This window comes from Pithys albifrons, chromosome 8 (assembly GCF_047495875.1).
Source record: "Pithys albifrons albifrons isolate INPA30051 chromosome 8, PitAlb_v1, whole genome shotgun sequence".
Classification (NCBI taxonomy): domain Eukaryota; kingdom Metazoa; phylum Chordata; class Aves; order Passeriformes; family Thamnophilidae; genus Pithys; species Pithys albifrons.
In genome coordinates this window covers 29,088,677-29,105,821 of record NC_092465.1, presented here as the reverse complement: position 1 = coordinate 29,105,821, position 17,145 = coordinate 29,088,677, and the positions used below count along the sequence as shown (strand labels likewise).

The 17,145-nt window shown below is 46.2% G+C and overlaps 1 long non-coding RNA gene across 1 annotated transcript in view; it reads left to right on the top strand.

The window, feature by feature from the left end:
• Nucleotides 1–14,802, top strand: part of LOC139675198 (uncharacterized) — a 45,979-nt gene extending 31,177 nt beyond the window's left edge. The window contains exons 2-3 of the long non-coding RNA XR_011698449.1: nucleotides 5,115–5,195; nucleotides 14,724–14,802. This is a non-coding gene — a long non-coding RNA (uncharacterized lncRNA). The remainder of the gene's footprint in view (nucleotides 1–5,114; nucleotides 5,196–14,723) is intronic.
• The last annotated feature ends 2,343 nt before the right edge of the window (nucleotides 14,803–17,145 follow it).

Sequence of the window (17,145 nt, the reverse complement as noted above, 5' to 3'; positions counted from 1 at the left end):
GAGAGCATTATTTCCAAGGTACCTCAGTAATAATGCACACACTGTCTTCCACAAATAAGAAAATAATGTCATTGCCAGGTTAGCTGTTGCTTGAGAAATACAGCTGGAGGCAGCTCTCTGTTTCATTGAGGAGCACACAATGCTGTGGCTAAAGAAACTGAAGCTCCAGGCTGCAGCTTTGCTGGAGAGCTCTGATGGTGTAGAGGCCAGCCCTCCTTCTGCCCAGCTCCAGCTGGAGCAGAAGCATCTGTCATTAGCTCCCTCTTCCTAGCAGGTATCTGGGATGCCCAAGGTGCAGTGGGGCTGCACTGTAGTCCAGCCATCTGTGATACTTTACATCCCAGCACTGCTGAGCTCCAGTAAGGGTGTTACATTCTGACCCACAATTACCCTTTTGGGTTTGGCCACACTGGCAAAACTTTTCCATGGAAAACAATAGGGTCCTCTGCTAGCCAGAAGTAGAAGTCACTTCTATTGAAAGGCACTTGACAGGAATGTAAATAAATAGAGATACCTTGTAACAGAAACATCGGATGAAGGTTAATTTCTGAAATCTGTAAATCAGATGTCAGATCAGATTTGTGTAGGAGTGAAGAACGTAAACAAGTAGATGAGAAGACTGTGATTAATGAAAATCAATTAACTATGTAAGAGGGGCTTTCACAATCTGAAAGATAAAACCCAGGGAGCAGACCTCTGCCAGGTGCTCTTGGTGGGGCAGCCAGGTGGGAGCCAAGGGTGTCTGGGGGCCAGGCCTCTTTCACCCTTCCCTCTGGGGATGCAGGAGCTGTGCCAGGTGCTATGCCAGGGACATACCAGGCTTATGCCCTATCCTGGGGTTCTGGGAGGACTGCTGGCTCCCAGGGCATGTGGCTGACACCTGGCTGGGGGTTCCCCTTCCAGCCCCCCTTGTTGTAGCACCAGCTGTTCACCAACATGGTCAGCCCTTCTCCCCAGCCTCAGTTCCAGCTCACACCAGAGCAGCACAGCTGCAGCCAGAGAGAAAGGAAGTGTCCCTCAATGCAGGAAGATGCTTAAAAATATAATCTAAACCTCTAACACTTAAAAATAATAAAAAAATGGCCTGAGCATGGCACCATACACAGTCATCTCCTCTTGCCTGTGGCCTCAGGTGCTTTGGTGTGCTGCAGAGCAGCCTTGGGGCTGGTCCACGTGCCAGGTCCCTGGTGCACCATGGAGGGGTTGCCTGGCCGGTGTGGCACAGGCCATGGGCTGACCCTGCTGGGATGCGGCATGGCTTGGCCCCACCACACCCACTGGTTGGGGCAAGAGTTGTGCCACGCTGCAATTGGGTTTCCTCTGTCCTGTGGCTATAATTAGATTTTTTAGTGTTAATACGTTGAATTAAACACCTACCTCTGGGAGAAGAGAAAAACAGAGGGCTGTATTTTTTTTCCTCTCTGAGTAAGCAATTTGCTGCGTGCTGTAATTTGTCTGCATGCTGTCCTCTTTTTTTTTGGGACACATGTAATTTTGCTTTGATGAATGACACACATTAGTGATAGCTCTCCATGCTGGCCAGGCCGGGAAAGGAGGCAGTGACAGCCCACGGGACGCTTACAAAGAAACTTTGTCAGCAACCGCAGGAGCCATGGCCTTTCCAAAGAAAACAAGTTGGGAGAAGGGGGTTACGGAGGGCCTGTGCTGATGGCAGGTCAACAGCAATGCTTTGCAGATGAGGAAACCTGAAGGGGAGTAGAATCTCAGCAAGCCATGATTTTGATGGGATTTACCCCACAGCCCCCATTTTATGTCAGAGACAAGGAGGAGTGGAAGGGGGGTTCTGGGGGAGCAGAGTCTCAGCAAAGGCAGCCATCTGATGGAGAGGAGGCGTCAGGGGCAGAGTGATGCCTGCAGAGGGGGCCGACCCCCTGGCAGGCGTCACTCTCCCCTGACACCCACCCATAAGGGCTGCCATATGGGCAGAAAATAAACCACTTGCCATATCTCTTCTAATAGGGGCCGGTTGATGGGTGGCAGGAGCTGGAAGTGGTGGTTTGCTGCACAGCCTGCCAGTGAATTCATGACTCCCATCCAAGCCCTGGAGAAGCGACTGGCATGGGGGAAAGACCTTATGGCATGCAACAATATTTAGAAAACATTTTTTTTAAAACCTCAGGGGAGAGAAGACTAAACATCTGAGTTTTCTGTTAATAAGCTCTCTTAAATGATGAGCTTCAGCTCTCCTAACACCGGTGTGCTGCATGGGATGGACTTTCCTCAGTGAAACCAAGACCAAGGGCTTGGACACTGAAGCACGAATCAAAGGCAGATAGCCCTCAGTGCTGCTAGTAGAGTAGTGCTGTCTCTCTCGTTGTGCAAAATGCTGGGAAGAAAGTGTGTATTTACTCTGTAACTAATGGAGTTAAATTATAAATGATGCAGTGCTGCCTGAGTACAGGTGAAGTGTGCACTAGGAATTGGGGAGGAATTCCTGAACCCATGGGATGCTTTGCTCCCAAGTTCTTGCAAACAGAGCACAATTTTGGCCCTCCAACTGAAGGAAAGAGGCTCTCCCTGAGTACATGAGAGACACAAGTATGAGCAATTGCTTGCCAAGCGGAGATGATCATCTCTCCGACTTTCAGTTTTAAGGAAGGTTGGCTGCCTCTCCTCTGTGAGGCAGTTCCCCTCCCTCCCACACAGGCACCGCACGGCTGCTGCCTCTGAGAGCCTCTCAAATTGTGATTGTCAGTGTTGGAGTGCACTTAACCTCTCCCAAACAAAGCCAGCCTGTATCCAGATGGGCTCTTCAGCAAGGGTTGCCTGTCCCCCAGTTCATGCAGCTTCCACCAAGCTATCAGGCAGCATGAGTTACTGCATTGTGAACTTACCACAGTTCTCATTTAATTGGTAAAATCAAAGATACTAAATCAAAGATCCCACAGTTCACTGCTCTGTGACTTAATTTTGAAAAAGTGACTTTCACAGAGATAGAGGCAAATAAACATTTAAAAGTCAGAATACAAAGCAGGTTACTGGCTTGTGAGAAAGTTTTGACGTTTGAAGATAGAATCTGACCCGATTTGCTAAGTGGTTCCTGCTGCAGGGAGAGTTTGCAGGTTGGGTCAATCCTGCTGCCAGTGCATTTGTAAAAACCCACATTCTCACTATGGTCTCCTTCTCTTTGATGTTGGGATCATAAATTTCCAATCTGACAATTAAACCTGTGCAATTCCTTGTATGGCACATGGGCTGCTCCTACATCTGGGAATGGCTGGCTCAGATCCTGCAAGGCCTCAGATGGGCAGAAGGCAGGCAGCTGCTGCGGAGGAAGCAGGATGCACCCAAAAACATGGTCTGCTATGTGCAGCTTGGTCTATGCTGGGGTAACCCAACTGCTGGACCAGCTTTAATCGTGCCATGGACATAACATTTTGGGTGCAGAGCAGCAGGGGACTTCAAGAAGCAGGCAGAACTGGAGACAAAACCCCAACAGACCAGCTGGACGCAGCCACTTGTGCACACCAGCATGTTGGGGATGGGAGGGCACTGCTAGTGCTGTGGGGTGCCAGGGCCCAGAGCTTTCCAGCGTGATGGGTGGTTTGAGGTGATTGAGTCTGCAGTGCTTTATAAAGCCTCTCAGGGACTGGACCTGCGGTCCCAGGGACAGGGGGCACTGGAAACACTGAAAGGGGACAGTGTCAGGGCCCACAGGAACAGTAAACATGGGCAGGGCATAAACAAATCCCATTCAGCTCAAGGGTAAATGCTATCTGAAAAACAGCTGGGAAAAACTAATCCAAAACACACATGTTTTTTATCTGCCTGAGTGTTCAGGAAGGCGTGTTCATTCCTACAAACGTGTGTCAGTGCAGGGAGGGACCTGTGCCCTTGTGAGGCTGCTGCAGCCTGGGGACAGGGACTGGCCACCACTGCAGAGGGCACGGGACAGCCCAAACAGCACGTATGTACCCCAAAACATGCTGGCAATACACCTGAGCATGAGCAAGGAGAAGAGAAATTGGGAAGAGGGTAGCCTAAAGAGACAGACATGCTGTTGGGGATGCTACAGTAGCAGCTCCAGGGGCCAGAGGAGCCTCTGCAGCTGTGAGCATCTTGGGGCAAAAATGCTGCAGTGGTTTTAGTAGTGTCTTTGCAGCATCAAGAAACAAGGAGAAGGGGCTCCCTCATGCAGAACCCAGGCAATGGCATCAGAAGAGGAGAGGGCTGATGACCCAAAGTGTTTACAATCCCAAAAAAGACATGTCAAACTGCTAGCATTCAACAAATCTGGTCGGTATCATTCCTTTCCCCTCAGGCAAGAGGAAAACCAGCTTTTTAAGACAGGACGCCTCTATGCAGCCAAACATAACACCCATGCCTGTGCAAAGCTTTACAGGAAAAGATTAAAACATCCTGTTGTTACCCAAGCCTGCTGCAAGCACTCTCCCCTAACAACACCATTGTTCCCCACTGGTACTGGGCAGTGCGCTTGGAGCTCCTGGTGGGGATGTTGGGATGAGGGGAAGGGTGAAGCATGAGACGCCTCAGTCATCCCAAAAATTCATCTTAGTGGAGGTGGTATCTGAATACTCCGGGGGCTGCATGGGGCAGCCTGGCATGCCATGAACTGCCAGGACACATGGTACAGGACTGAAGGGCCACTTTTGATATCAGCTGTGCATAGATGGTTTTTCTAGCAGGAAGAAAACATAAGGATAATGTCAGCCAAAAGCTGTGATTAGGTGCTCCCCAGGTGGCATGGGACTGGTATGAACATGTCAGTTACCCCAACACTTTTCCAGGCTCATTATTTCCCAGCAAAGCTCAGCCCAGGATTTTGACCTTGTCTCATGTTCACACATGGATGCCTCACCACAGCATCTCTTGGATCCTTCTGCGTAAAAATTCTAGTTTAAAAACATTTCAAGCTTCACTCTGAAAAATTCCAGGTGCATCAGTACTGGAATTCAGTAAGTTTAGTTTTCTTCCAGTTTCTGTGTGCAAGACCTTCAGTATGAGATGTGCTGAGGGCAAGAACTTTAACTGGCTGAAATTGAATCAAACTGTAGGAGAAAATTTAACTAGGAATGTGATCATATCTGGTATGCTACAAGTGCTCATATGCTTCAATTTCTTCATATCACCAGGCTCTCTGAGTAAAACCTGGTCCTTGCTGCACCCAAGGACAGAAGTGTCAGAGGATCATCATGGCATGGAGCTGGCACTGGGTGAGTGGGCACAGAGCTGCGCTCAGGCAACGGGCTGCACTGATGACTGCAGTAAGGACCATTTGCAAGGGCAGCAGGAAAATCTCACCCATTTTTCTCTACCTGTCTGGATAAAAGAGTTGTGATGGAAAGAGAAGATGCCAGCTGGTGGTGGGGGTGAGAGGGGGGTCATGCTTTGCTGGGCTCATGTCCAGCAGTTGGCCCCTCTGTTGGGGCACCAGTGTCCAGAAGGCAGGAGCCTGGGCTGTCTCCTTCCTCACTTTGCCAGAGCTCAGTAACGCAGGTCGCCAGAAACATGCCGAGTTGCTCTGTCCCCCTACCTTCTGCAGGACAGGGGAAAGTAATTTATCTTCTCATTGCCAAGATTTAGATATTTACTGCCAGCTTACCTGGCTGGTTGCCTCCAAGCATGGAGCTAGAGGGATAGCAGCCTGCCGGGCATTGTGGTCGGCTTTAGTGAATGGCAAGAAATGCTTCAAGACAATGGAAATAAAAGCATCAAGGGAGCACTGGATGAGAAAGCTGGAGAAGCCCCATATTGTTCCTGAGTCCCTAAAATATCTTCCTGGATAACACAATTGTATCTAAGAATGAGAAATAGAGGGCAAAGATTATTTTGAAGTGTGAAATTAACAGACTCTTCACCTCCCACCTGGGGAAAACTTTCAAGGCTTCCGAGGATAAAGAAAAGGACCCAAGGACCTGAGCCACCCGAGATCTGCTGACGCCACTGCTCTGCTGATGCTGGAGACCTTGAAGTGAATAAGTAGGGACTCAACAACACCATCAAGGGACAGGGACACAGAATCCTTTTACAAAACACTGAGGTGCCATTGATTGCCAAGACAATGCCTGAAAAAGCTTCACAGCAGGTGGGAAATAATTGAGAGGCACTGAGGGGTCTGGTCCTCCCAGCTTGTGGAACTGGAGAGAGGCCAGGGGCTTCCCCGTGGCTGTAACCCTTGGGCATATCGTCAAGGAGCTGTGGACAAGTAAAAATAGATGGAGCACAGACACCAGTGATGCACAGTGTAGAGCAACTACCCACTGTCCTTGCAGCAGAGAGAGAGGAGAGCGGCTGAAAAATCAAAGGGGAGAAAGACAGCTTCAAGACTCTACAAGAACTGGTCAGGTACACTGGGTAGCTCTGATCATATATTGCTCATGGATCTGCATAATTTAAGCCTGTAGGAAAATAGCTAGGAAGCTCATGAATAATCCTTAGAAACTCTTAAAAGGAGAACAAGGAAGAGGTGTGAGTATGGTAGCTTCAGAAATAAAGGTATGTTCCAAGAGAAAGGAGGAAGAAGGTGTCAGAAAGGGATTGAAAGATTTTTTTGAGTTTGAAGGAATTAGCATCCCTAAAGGCAGATAGGTGCAGAGGTAATGCTAAAAAAATTCAGCTTTTTATGGCTAGTTTGCTGTGGTGTTTTAATACCATTGTGGCACTGGTTCTTCATCCTAACAAATTGTCTCAGAGTTGTTTCTGAGTCCCCGGGCCAACAGACACTGTTCTGATGCCCTGCAGCTCATACCTGGGCTAAGCAGGTACCCAGATACCCCAGAAGTGTGTGCAGGGATGGGACTTGCCCAAGAACAAGAGCTGAATGAGACTGCATCTCCCTGCACTAAAAACGCTGTATTTTTTTTTATCAAGTTGTTCTTAAGTGAATACTGAGTGAGTGGGAACAAAAGATGAATTGTCAGAAGACCTTGATCTAGACAAACAACCAAAGCAGCTCCTGTCTCTGCTGCCCATGAAGCCTGACTGCATGCATGGGTGCCTGCACTGAACTCTTCCAAGATTCTAAAGCCAAGAGCTTGCCATCTTTGACCATGATGGAAGTCATTCCTAGCATGCCTAGGCTATGGACTCAAAGATGCTCATTTGCCCCTAAATTCATTCCCACTGAACTCAACAGGCAGTCCACTAGGCATTATTCAACAGCAGCATTGCAGTGGCCTCAGGAATCCCAGAACTCATTGTCAAATGCATTCAGATATGACTCAGGTATTTAGAGAGGTGCTCAAACCCAACCAGAACTCCTCAACAGATATCACTGGATTAACCTTTCCTTATGTGAAATTTGGCCCTCATACCAAACTCTGCAAACAGGAAAACCCTTAAGGGAGACACATAACTGCAAATCATGATGTTGAGCTTGCTGGTACACACAGTGAGGCTGAGAGGAAGGCAAGGTGAAGTAACAGCGAGAAAATACAAAACTAAAATGAAAATTAAGATGCTTATTTCTATTGCCCAGTTCATTTAGGGACTTTTTTATTCATTAAATAAAAATGACATGGACTGGAAGAAGTGAAATAGCAGATCAATGCAGTTCTGCCTGTTATAAGACACAGGCCTTCCACAAGGAGGCTGAACAGGGTTTGAAGCATTGAGGTGCTGGATTACCACTCCATCCCACTATGCAGCACCCAGTGTTCCTCCTATCCCAGCTGGCAAGGGTGATACAGAGCCATCCCACTGCTTGTCCACCACAGCAAGTATCCACAAGAATGGCTCTCAGCCCTGCCTCCATCAGATCCTGGCATTTGCACACATTCATTTTTCATACACTCACTACAGGGGATGAGCAATCCTGGGTCACAATGCATCCATATAGATATAGACATAAACTATGGGAACTGCTGCATTTGGGCCCCTAGAATCCTTGCAATATTCTTCAACCTTCCACTGCTGAGCCCTCTGCATGAGTGATTCCAGCTGAGGTGAAACAGCTGAAAAAACACCAGTCCCACAGTGGAGTGAAGAACCCTGGGAGGTCACCTAGGGTCAGTGCAGAAGCTTTTTTTACTAGGAAGGAAAGACATGAGAAGTAAAGCTATGTCTCAGAGGACAATGCCCTGGGGCATTAGCCAAAAGCTTGCTCTTATTAGGGCAAATAGAAATAGGGCAGAATCCAAAGCCCTGAAGTCAGTGGAAAGAGTCACTCTAATTCCAGTGGTCTATGAACCAGGCAAATGTGGATTTGGCTGAAAAAAATGTTTCATTTCATAGCACTGTATAATGGAGTCACTCCCAGTCAGCCCTTGATGGTTTATGGGACAACATTTCGGCGTAAGAAAAGCAAAGTGCAAAGATCGCCATCAACGGTGGGTTTGACAGACACTGGTTCCCCGCACTAATTAGAAAAAGTAGAAATGTGGGAGGATGACAGCTGCCTCTTCAGAGAATAGGAAACCTGTCTCTTTAAATGTGCTGGGGTTTTCCAGTGCAGACCAGGCAGGACTATAATCAGAGCAGCAGCGGGTCAGATTTAGGTTCAGTAAAGTATAATTCCATTGCAGGGACCATCCAAGAATACTTTGGCAAGCTCAAATATATTGAAATTGCCTTGGCTAGTGGCTTGCAAAATGGCTGTGGAAAGTCAAGATAATTAGAGTATTGTGGAGAGGAGAGACAGTAAAATAAAGGGTGGAAGTCAAAAGAAGACAAGCCAATAAAATAAAAGGATTGCAGACATGAACAAAGTTTCAGAACAGAATAATTGAAGGAAAAAGGCATAGCCAGCAGAATGGAGTCGTGCCATTTCTACATTAAAAAAAGGACATGGACCAAGGGAAAAAAGACCAACCTCTGAACAATTTGAGAGTAATAAATGAACTTAAAAGTGCCAAGAAAAACACAGCTGAGAATTACATACAGTTTCTGAATGGATTTAAGTCAGAAATCAAAGAGGAAGCATAAGAGAAGAGAGTAAGTACTTCTGGAAGTAAAATTTTGAGTTGATCCTTGCCTGTTTTGGCCTGATAGATATTAACAAAAATCAGTTGTGTAAACTGAGAAGCCTTTCACTGAAGCAGCACCACCTTAGTCACATTAGCCAGTCTGAGCCTTGTTCAGCCAGGTGCTTGAACCTACACCTAAACACATACATGGCACAGACCATCAACCCCTAGAATTACACACTTACGAGCCCTGTTTAGTACCATGTTCCTTGTTATGGGAAACCTGAGATGGCTATACATTGTAAAACACCCAGGCCAACAGGATTTTTTTCCAGCAACTACAATGGGATGAGTTCTACAGGCATCTATTCTATAAAAAAATAGATGCTGCACCAAAACTGGTGTGGTGACAATACTCCCCCGGTGCTCCCTATCTCCAGGGTTGTTCATCCTCCTGCATGAAAGCTAACCATGCATCAGTGCTGTATTTCTGCACACAGAGTGTGCACCTTGGCTCTGCCAGTTATGTTCTAGTTTCCGGATTCTGATTTATACTTGCTATTCATTTTGAGTTAATAGGTCCAGCAAAATGTGTTTGCATAAGAGTTTGGGTCTACACAAACACTGTAACAGAGATGTTTCTCTCCTACACAAACAGAATTATGCTCCTACATATTACTTACACATGTATACATAATTTATATGTATAGTTACTATAAACACAGAGATGTATATATAACTGTCCTTGTGCAGTTCTGTTTTCCACAGAGAAAACAACTTTTATGACTAATGAGTAACATTATTACCCATGTTGTCATGATCAATTATGAAAGCAGGAACGATAAAGAGTGTTTGAGCCCACCACTGCTGCCCAGCTTTGTGAGCCGACGGTGGCAGGTGGGGCTGTGGGAGCTGGCGTTGCTTTCAATAAACCCCAAGTCTCCCAGCCCTGAGCAGGGGAGACTGTCTGCGAGGCTGGACATCACTTGACATGAAGCACAGCTTCCTGCAGAGGCCTGGCAGCCGCTGCTCCCCTTTCATCTGCCACCAATAAGTTCTCTGCTTATACTGACTAACCAGTTGGGTTTTTTAAGGCTTGTGGGCCTGATTCTCAGCTGTGTAAACTGACACAGATGCAGTGGGATGGAACAGCATTCCTACATCACAGGGAAACTTTCAGTCTCTCAGGTTGGTGTTGCCCACTGGCTGACACAGCTACTGCAGTGGAGGATGTCAGCATGTTCCTCCTTGTGTCAGCCTTCCCAGCACTTTGCACCACTACCGCAAGATTTTTATTCACTAGTGCTAACCTTCACAGTAAATTAAAAAAGGGATTTGTAAAGAAATAACAAGTCAAGACAGTGTTCACTCTCAGGTGGGACATGCAGAGTGCATTGCCGCAGGTAGGGACCTCTCATGCCCTGGAAGATGAGAAAGCTGCTCATTTTTAGAGGTGCACTAACTTTTATTTCAAACGTGGCATTACACAATTCCCCTAATCTTTCTCTAAATCAAGGGCTTTTGCCATCGGTGGGGGCAGGCTGTGAGACCAGATAGACTGATGTTTTCTTCAGCATGGAGAGCACCACAGCCAAGAACTTCTCCCCAGCGTGGCATCCCATTCAGATGTCCAATCGATAGACAGTCAGTGTATGTAACAGCACAGCAGCAGTACTTTAGACGAAAACTACCTGTGTTCTGTGGCACAATGCAGCTAGCTTGAACTGGCATCACCAAAGAAGACACTAACTGCAGTAAATATCCTCTGGGTATAGAAGAGCAACTCATGGGCTACAGCCCTGTGCTGGAGCACAAGTTTGCAATTTAGCTAAGCCTGTCTGAAGAGGCATCTTTTGAACAGCAGCTAAGGCTGTCCTTAAGTAAGGCTCAAATATGTTGGGGCAAGAGGTGTAGAGCTTCTTCACAGCCCCACTGTCAGCTGCCCCTGCCCAGCCATTAACAAAATTATCTCTGCCAAATGGACACTGTATCTGCAGCAGCAGTGGCCCCAGCTCAGGCTGTCCCGTGGCTGTTTCATCTCACAGGCTGTGACAGACACAGGAACACGGAAAAATGTTTCTCACTTCCAACCACGACCCAGCTATAGCTTGTCCCAAAAGCTTAACACGTTAGCAGGGAGCACAATGAAAATTTCATCAGGCAGATGTTCCCTGTGGTCCTTGTGGGGACTTGTCCCAATCCTGCAGTTTTCCTTTGCCTGTGCCAGCAGGCTTGAGGTCCTGAGATGAATCGTTTTAATGTGCAACACGGAAAGAATATTACCTGGAAATGCCTGGACGTGCAGCTCCTGATGCTACAAGCATCAGCCCCACTCTCTTTTCATCCTCGTAGATGTGCTTCATTATTAACTTTTCATGTGACAACTGTTTGTGCATTAAGAGTGCTTCACAAAACAGAAATATTAGAAGTGAGGACTTGTAACAGCCTGTATTAGCGGGTCCAGTCTTTTAAATTATGGTGACTGGGAAACTGGAATGCAAGTCAAAGAGGTCTGTTCTGATCATCCTCCCCTTGTTTTCTATTCTTCAATTAAACCATTGCTTTTAGCTATTCATTTTTATCAGTATTATATAAAACTAGGACAGAGTAAATGAAAATTTATAATTTATAAACAATCTGGGGGAAAAAAAAATCACTGAATTATTTATGGCACTTTTGAAATATGTGTTTGTTACTTGTACAAAAATTAGTTGTTAGGTCTTAATCACAGAAGTGCCACAAATATGTTGGAAATTAGGACTTACAAACCTGCTTGTTTGGAAAGAAAAAAAACAACCTATAACTCTACCTACAATTGGAAAACCCAAACCAAACTGATCCTGAATGGTCTAGTCAAACAAGTGCCAATTATTGAATAATTCTCTGACCTAAACAGAAAGTTATTGTATACGGAAAGATTTTTTTTTCCCAGAGAGTGCTTTATACCAGATGCCCTTTTAAATTGTTTTGAATTCTCTGTAGGCAGTAGATAACTAAACCTACAGAATGTAGTAATGGCAAAAAGGAAGCAATCAAGTTGGCCACTTCTAGTTAAGAGTCATGGAAAAGGCATCTGTTCTATATGAATTGCAGACTATAGGAACTTTGACAGTTCATAGACCAGACTTAATTTATTAAACTAAGTTTCTAATATAAACAGTAATTCGTTTCAGGCACTGACACTGAAGGTCTGGATTATGTGAATAAAATATAGAGACCTCCACTGGCCTCCTGAAAAAAGGTAGCTTAACTGCATAGGAAGAAAATAACAGTGTGCGCCTTAGCAGCAGGCATCAGTGCTGAGGCCATGCCCTGTGTGCACTGAGGCGTGGGGTGCAACTCACCCTGCAGCCCTGGCCCAGCATAGGCAGTGCTGACAGGGTGTCCTGCTGGCATTCCTGCCCACATTCGGCAACACGGACGCAGGGCATCCTTGAGATCAAGGATGGCAGTTGTCAGACATGTTAGCAAAACTGCAGTTTGAAGTCTTCAGAGAGATGTTCATTTGCAAACAAAACTTTGACTAATAGGATGAACGTTGGGAAAAAATATTGAAAGAGGAAAGCCTTGATGCTGCATGCCTTCTGGTTACCCAGAAAGGCTGTTATCTCAGACTACACCAGGGCACAGACTTGTCAGGTGCCCACATGCCCAGCCACCGACATACCCACCCTGGCAGGATAGGGGACATGATGATGACTGGTGCCTGGAGTGTACATGCACACATGCATACAAAAATAATGTCTCAATGGCAGTTCTGCTGATGCAGAACACCAAATATTACTATGAAGTACCTGATCAAAATTAAATACTTAAAGCATGACTTAAGGGAGACCCTCACTTTTTTTGCTCCAACTTTCTCAAGGTCTGAGAGTAGCACAGACCAGGGGGTCTCAGGGCCTGATGTCAGCAAATGTTTATCTTGAAGCACTTTAGTAATTCAGGTGAATTCAGGAGGACTATTTCACTTCTTAAAATCAGGCAGGTAGCTAAACAATTTCCTGAATCAAGTTTACATTCATCTCAAGTTTCAAGCACTGGCTTTGCTGTAGCTTTGACCAAAAATTTGGTCATAACTCAGAAATCACACAACTATTTCCTTATGTCATCAGCCCTCAGCAAAGATTGAGTATGGAAAACGTCAGTTAGGGTTTTTTTGCTGCCAAAAGAAGTTATAAAAATGAGTAACGAGATGAAAGTGTTTTGCATTGGTTCTGATCAGTCCATAACTGTTGGTGAGAATAATGGACCAAAGTTTGTGGTGACCTGAATCTGAAAGCAGCTGCCCAGCCTCCCCTCCAAAAGCCAAATGTTAGCTCTTCATTGCCCCACACTCTGGCAGGAATCAAAAGGTAGCTTTTGTGCAGCACTTTGCTCAGACTGAACGCACTATGTTGCCAGCTCCAGCTAATTGTTTGATTCCTCATCTCATTTGCCTGAGAACGACTGAAAATGTGAGACAGCGCAGGGTCTATAAAATCATTAATTGAATTACTAGTGTGGAATAAGTAGTGCATCTATTTGAATTCACCATCATCCCCCTCCTCTCTTCCCCCGTGTTTTAGAGACCAATCCTACTGTTGATATGTGCACAGCTTTGGAAGGAGGCTCAATAAATAGATGTGCTATTCTAGCTAAACAAATTTATTTTTCCAGCTGTTCTACTGAATTAGTAAATTGTAATGTTGACTTCAGACTATCTTTCCCATAAAATATATGCTGGCCTGTATATTTTATTGACACTTCTTTTGTGACACCTCATTAAAGGCTGATCCAATCTGTATGCCATTCTATTGGAATTATGTTTTGACCCAAATGAGTTTTGGACCGGAATGCAATACTGACTCAATACCTATATTATATTTTATTGTTGCACCATTAGTGAGACTTTTGTATGCTCTCTCCCCTTACTTGGTTTTCTAAGAGATTTTAGGGCAATAATTGCAAGTACAAGTGGGCTTGGAGTTTTGTGCCAAATATACTGTCTTGAGCACATGTGGTTTCACTAGTACTTATTGATGACTGCTTGTCTGGGAAGAAATCAGGAATTTTTGACCAGCCTTGATATGGACAGTTCTCTTCAGTCTGCCTCTGCATTCAAATGGACTGAAAAGCTTTTATAATGTTTTTTTTGCCACTGTTTGGCAAAACAAATTACTAATGCATGGTAAACAAGAGTGTTAGTATGTCCCAAAACCAGCATTTTGATTCCTATGTTAATATAAATTAATTTGGGGCTACAGTTCAAATCACCATTTCAAGTCAGCATCACATTCCAGCTGCCAACAATCAGGTGAAGCTGACCCTGCTGGCCTTTGCCCCATAGTTCCATGCAGGACAGCTCACCAGCAAGCATGGTGACTTTGGGGCTTCCAGCTGGCTGGGGAGGACAATCTGCTGGGCAGGGACGAGTCTACAGGCATCCTGTCTCCAGGCTTTACCAGCCACTGAGTAGAGCCTGGGCAGGTTTGCCAGCCCTAGTGCAGAACAATCGACATGTCACTGGAATCTATTAGCTTTGGCAAATCACAAGATTCCTGTGAACAGTGGGTTTGGTGGCAGATTCCTTATGGGGTGATGCTGCGCAGCTCCATTCTGGCCAGTGGCAACCAGGGCTGCTTCTCATATGCTCCTAGACTGAAGCAGCTGCCATTTACAATGCTTGAGAGAAGCAAATGAAGACTAAAATATGTGTTGATATTGTCCCTCCCAACCTAAGAGGAAAATTAATATTTGTTGTAATGTCAATCAATACACACAGTCTTTCTCATCTGCACTTTTAACTTCTTTGAAATGTTTGGTTTCTCCCAGCATCACTAAAAGAGTCTTCAATAACAGGGAAATCAGCCTGAAGCCTAAACACAACGGCCTAAGTCCCGAAAGGATGAGCGGAGGGACAGAAGCAGCTCCCCTCACTGCCGGCACTGCGGGATGGGTGAGTGCGGGAGGATGGATGCGCGGCCCTTCTCCCGCCGGTGGAGCAGAGCGGGTGCGGCGGCAGCGCCTTCTCAGCAGGAGGGGGGAAGGACCTGAGAGGAGCGGGGCCCCGCCGAGGCCGAGGCGGCAGCGGGAGCTGCAAGGGGAACGGGAGCGGCAAGCGGCACAGGGAGCGGGCTCGGGCCGGGGCTCGGGCCGGGGCTCGGGCCGGCACAGGCAGCAGCAGGGACGGGCACGCTCTCGTCTCTGTTTCACGAAACCAGCCTCAAACAAAACCAGCGCCAAACTTAAAAAACAAACAAATAAAGAACAAATAACACGCTTTTAATGTCCTGATGCGAGAGGGATCTAATACCATTTCCACATCCATTAGGCAAAGGATTTTGCATGTTCCCTTGCGAAGAGTGAGCATCTTCAGCCACTTTCCCTTAAATTAAGATGACAGGTTACCACTGCAAGTGTCGTTAATCTTTTTCTAAAAGCTTAATGTTACTACTTAGTAGTTTACTAATAAATCTGAGAAAATATGCAATGTCATTTTGGTTTAGACATAGATGGATGACTTTTTACTATTTGTGAAGTTGTAAAACAGGTACTGCTACGGCACTCGGCAGAGGGAGCAGTACTTGCTGTGGTGACCGTATTCCTTTCTGCCCCGGGGCCACGGCGCATTACACCTTTCACGTGGTCAAAACCAATTTAATACTCTGTCACATATACTCCCTCAGTAACTGGTTTTCAGCTGTCTTTCATGCAAGAGGTATTAAGGATGGTTGTTAATGCCCATATACTTTCCATTACTTTGATACTAATTTTCATTATTTAGACCTTTTTTCACCTGAAAATATTCTGGTCATAAGCTTTTAGGATTTTACCTTTTCAAGCATTCATCAATGCTGTTGTGATCCTGCACTTGATTTTGCTGCTGAATTCTCTCTAGTTTATGAATTTACTGCTTTTGATGCCATACAAATGCATTTAAGTCAGTTGCTGAGATGTGACCACATCTTTCCCTTTTGTGTGCCATAGATGACAGGAGGCAATGCGTCTTCATGGGGTCATCCTTAGAGGCAGCCTAAGTGAATGAGGACTTGACTAGCTTTGTTATTGGGCAGTTTTACTTTACAGTCCAGGAAATGGCTGACAAAATTGTAAGCAAACAGAGCCACAGAGGGGAAGTGACCTTGCCTTTACAGTGGGACAGGCATCCCTCATGCACCCGTGAGAGGCTTGCCCTGAAATTCCAGTAGCACTAATCCTCCCTTTACTCGTAGGTCCGTCCTTGTGTGCATGGGGTAGGGCATCCCTAAGAATCAGCGTTCACCAGTGACCTGCAGCACTGGTGACCACATGCACAGCATCCCATTGGCAGTGCAAGGTGAGACTGCAAGGGCTGGCTGCTGCCTTATGCCATGATGGGTCCTGGAGATTTGGCCAGCAGGGGTGGGAGCAAGACCCTGAGAGAAACTCACAGGGTTCTAGTTTTGAAGCCAGATGATGTTTCTGAAAACCCAGACTCTCGGGATGGCCTTGGGCAAGAGTTCTCCCACCACTCTGGTATAAACCAGGAGTAACCCTGTTAACATAGGTGATAGTGTAAAACTAGTATGAGCAAGGGACAAAACACCTGTGATACAGCTGAAAAAATCCCATGGGGAAAAACCACTTGCCCCATAGCCTTTCTGGAGGCATTTTTGCCTAGTGACTGTCACTGTGGACAGCAGTAGCATCTTTTGACTCTCTGCACGAGTGGCACAACCCATTCTGCAGAAACACTGCCACTGGATAGATGAGGCAGTATCTAAGAGGGAGGGAGCAGAAAAGAAAACCTCCATTCTCATTCGGGTCATTGCCTGCTGCCACACAGGAACTGAGAGCAGTTGCCTTTCATAGGCTGTGCAGTGGAAGGGGGATGCAGGGACAGAGACAGGGAGCCCCTGCCTGGCTCCCCTGGGGTGGACATAAGCCCTGAACAGGGGAACAGGAGCTGGTGCCTACCCTGCTCAAGGCCCTGCATTGACTGGCCCCATGCAGGACCATCCAGGTGCTGGCCATCCAGGGAGCCAGGGGCTGCTTCCCCTTTATGGGGAATTTTTACAAGAAAAGCCTGGGCAGCCCATTTTATACTTTCTAACACCAGATCCTATCTATACTCTTACATGCTCCTAAGGCCTCCTAATTATTGCTTCCTGGTCAGTTTTACTTCTCCTTATTAACTTAATAGGTTCTGTGATGAGCAGAAGCAACTGCAAGCACCCAGGAGCCACCACCAAATGATCCTTCTCATTTAAACCAGAACTCACGATTTTATGCCACTCAACTA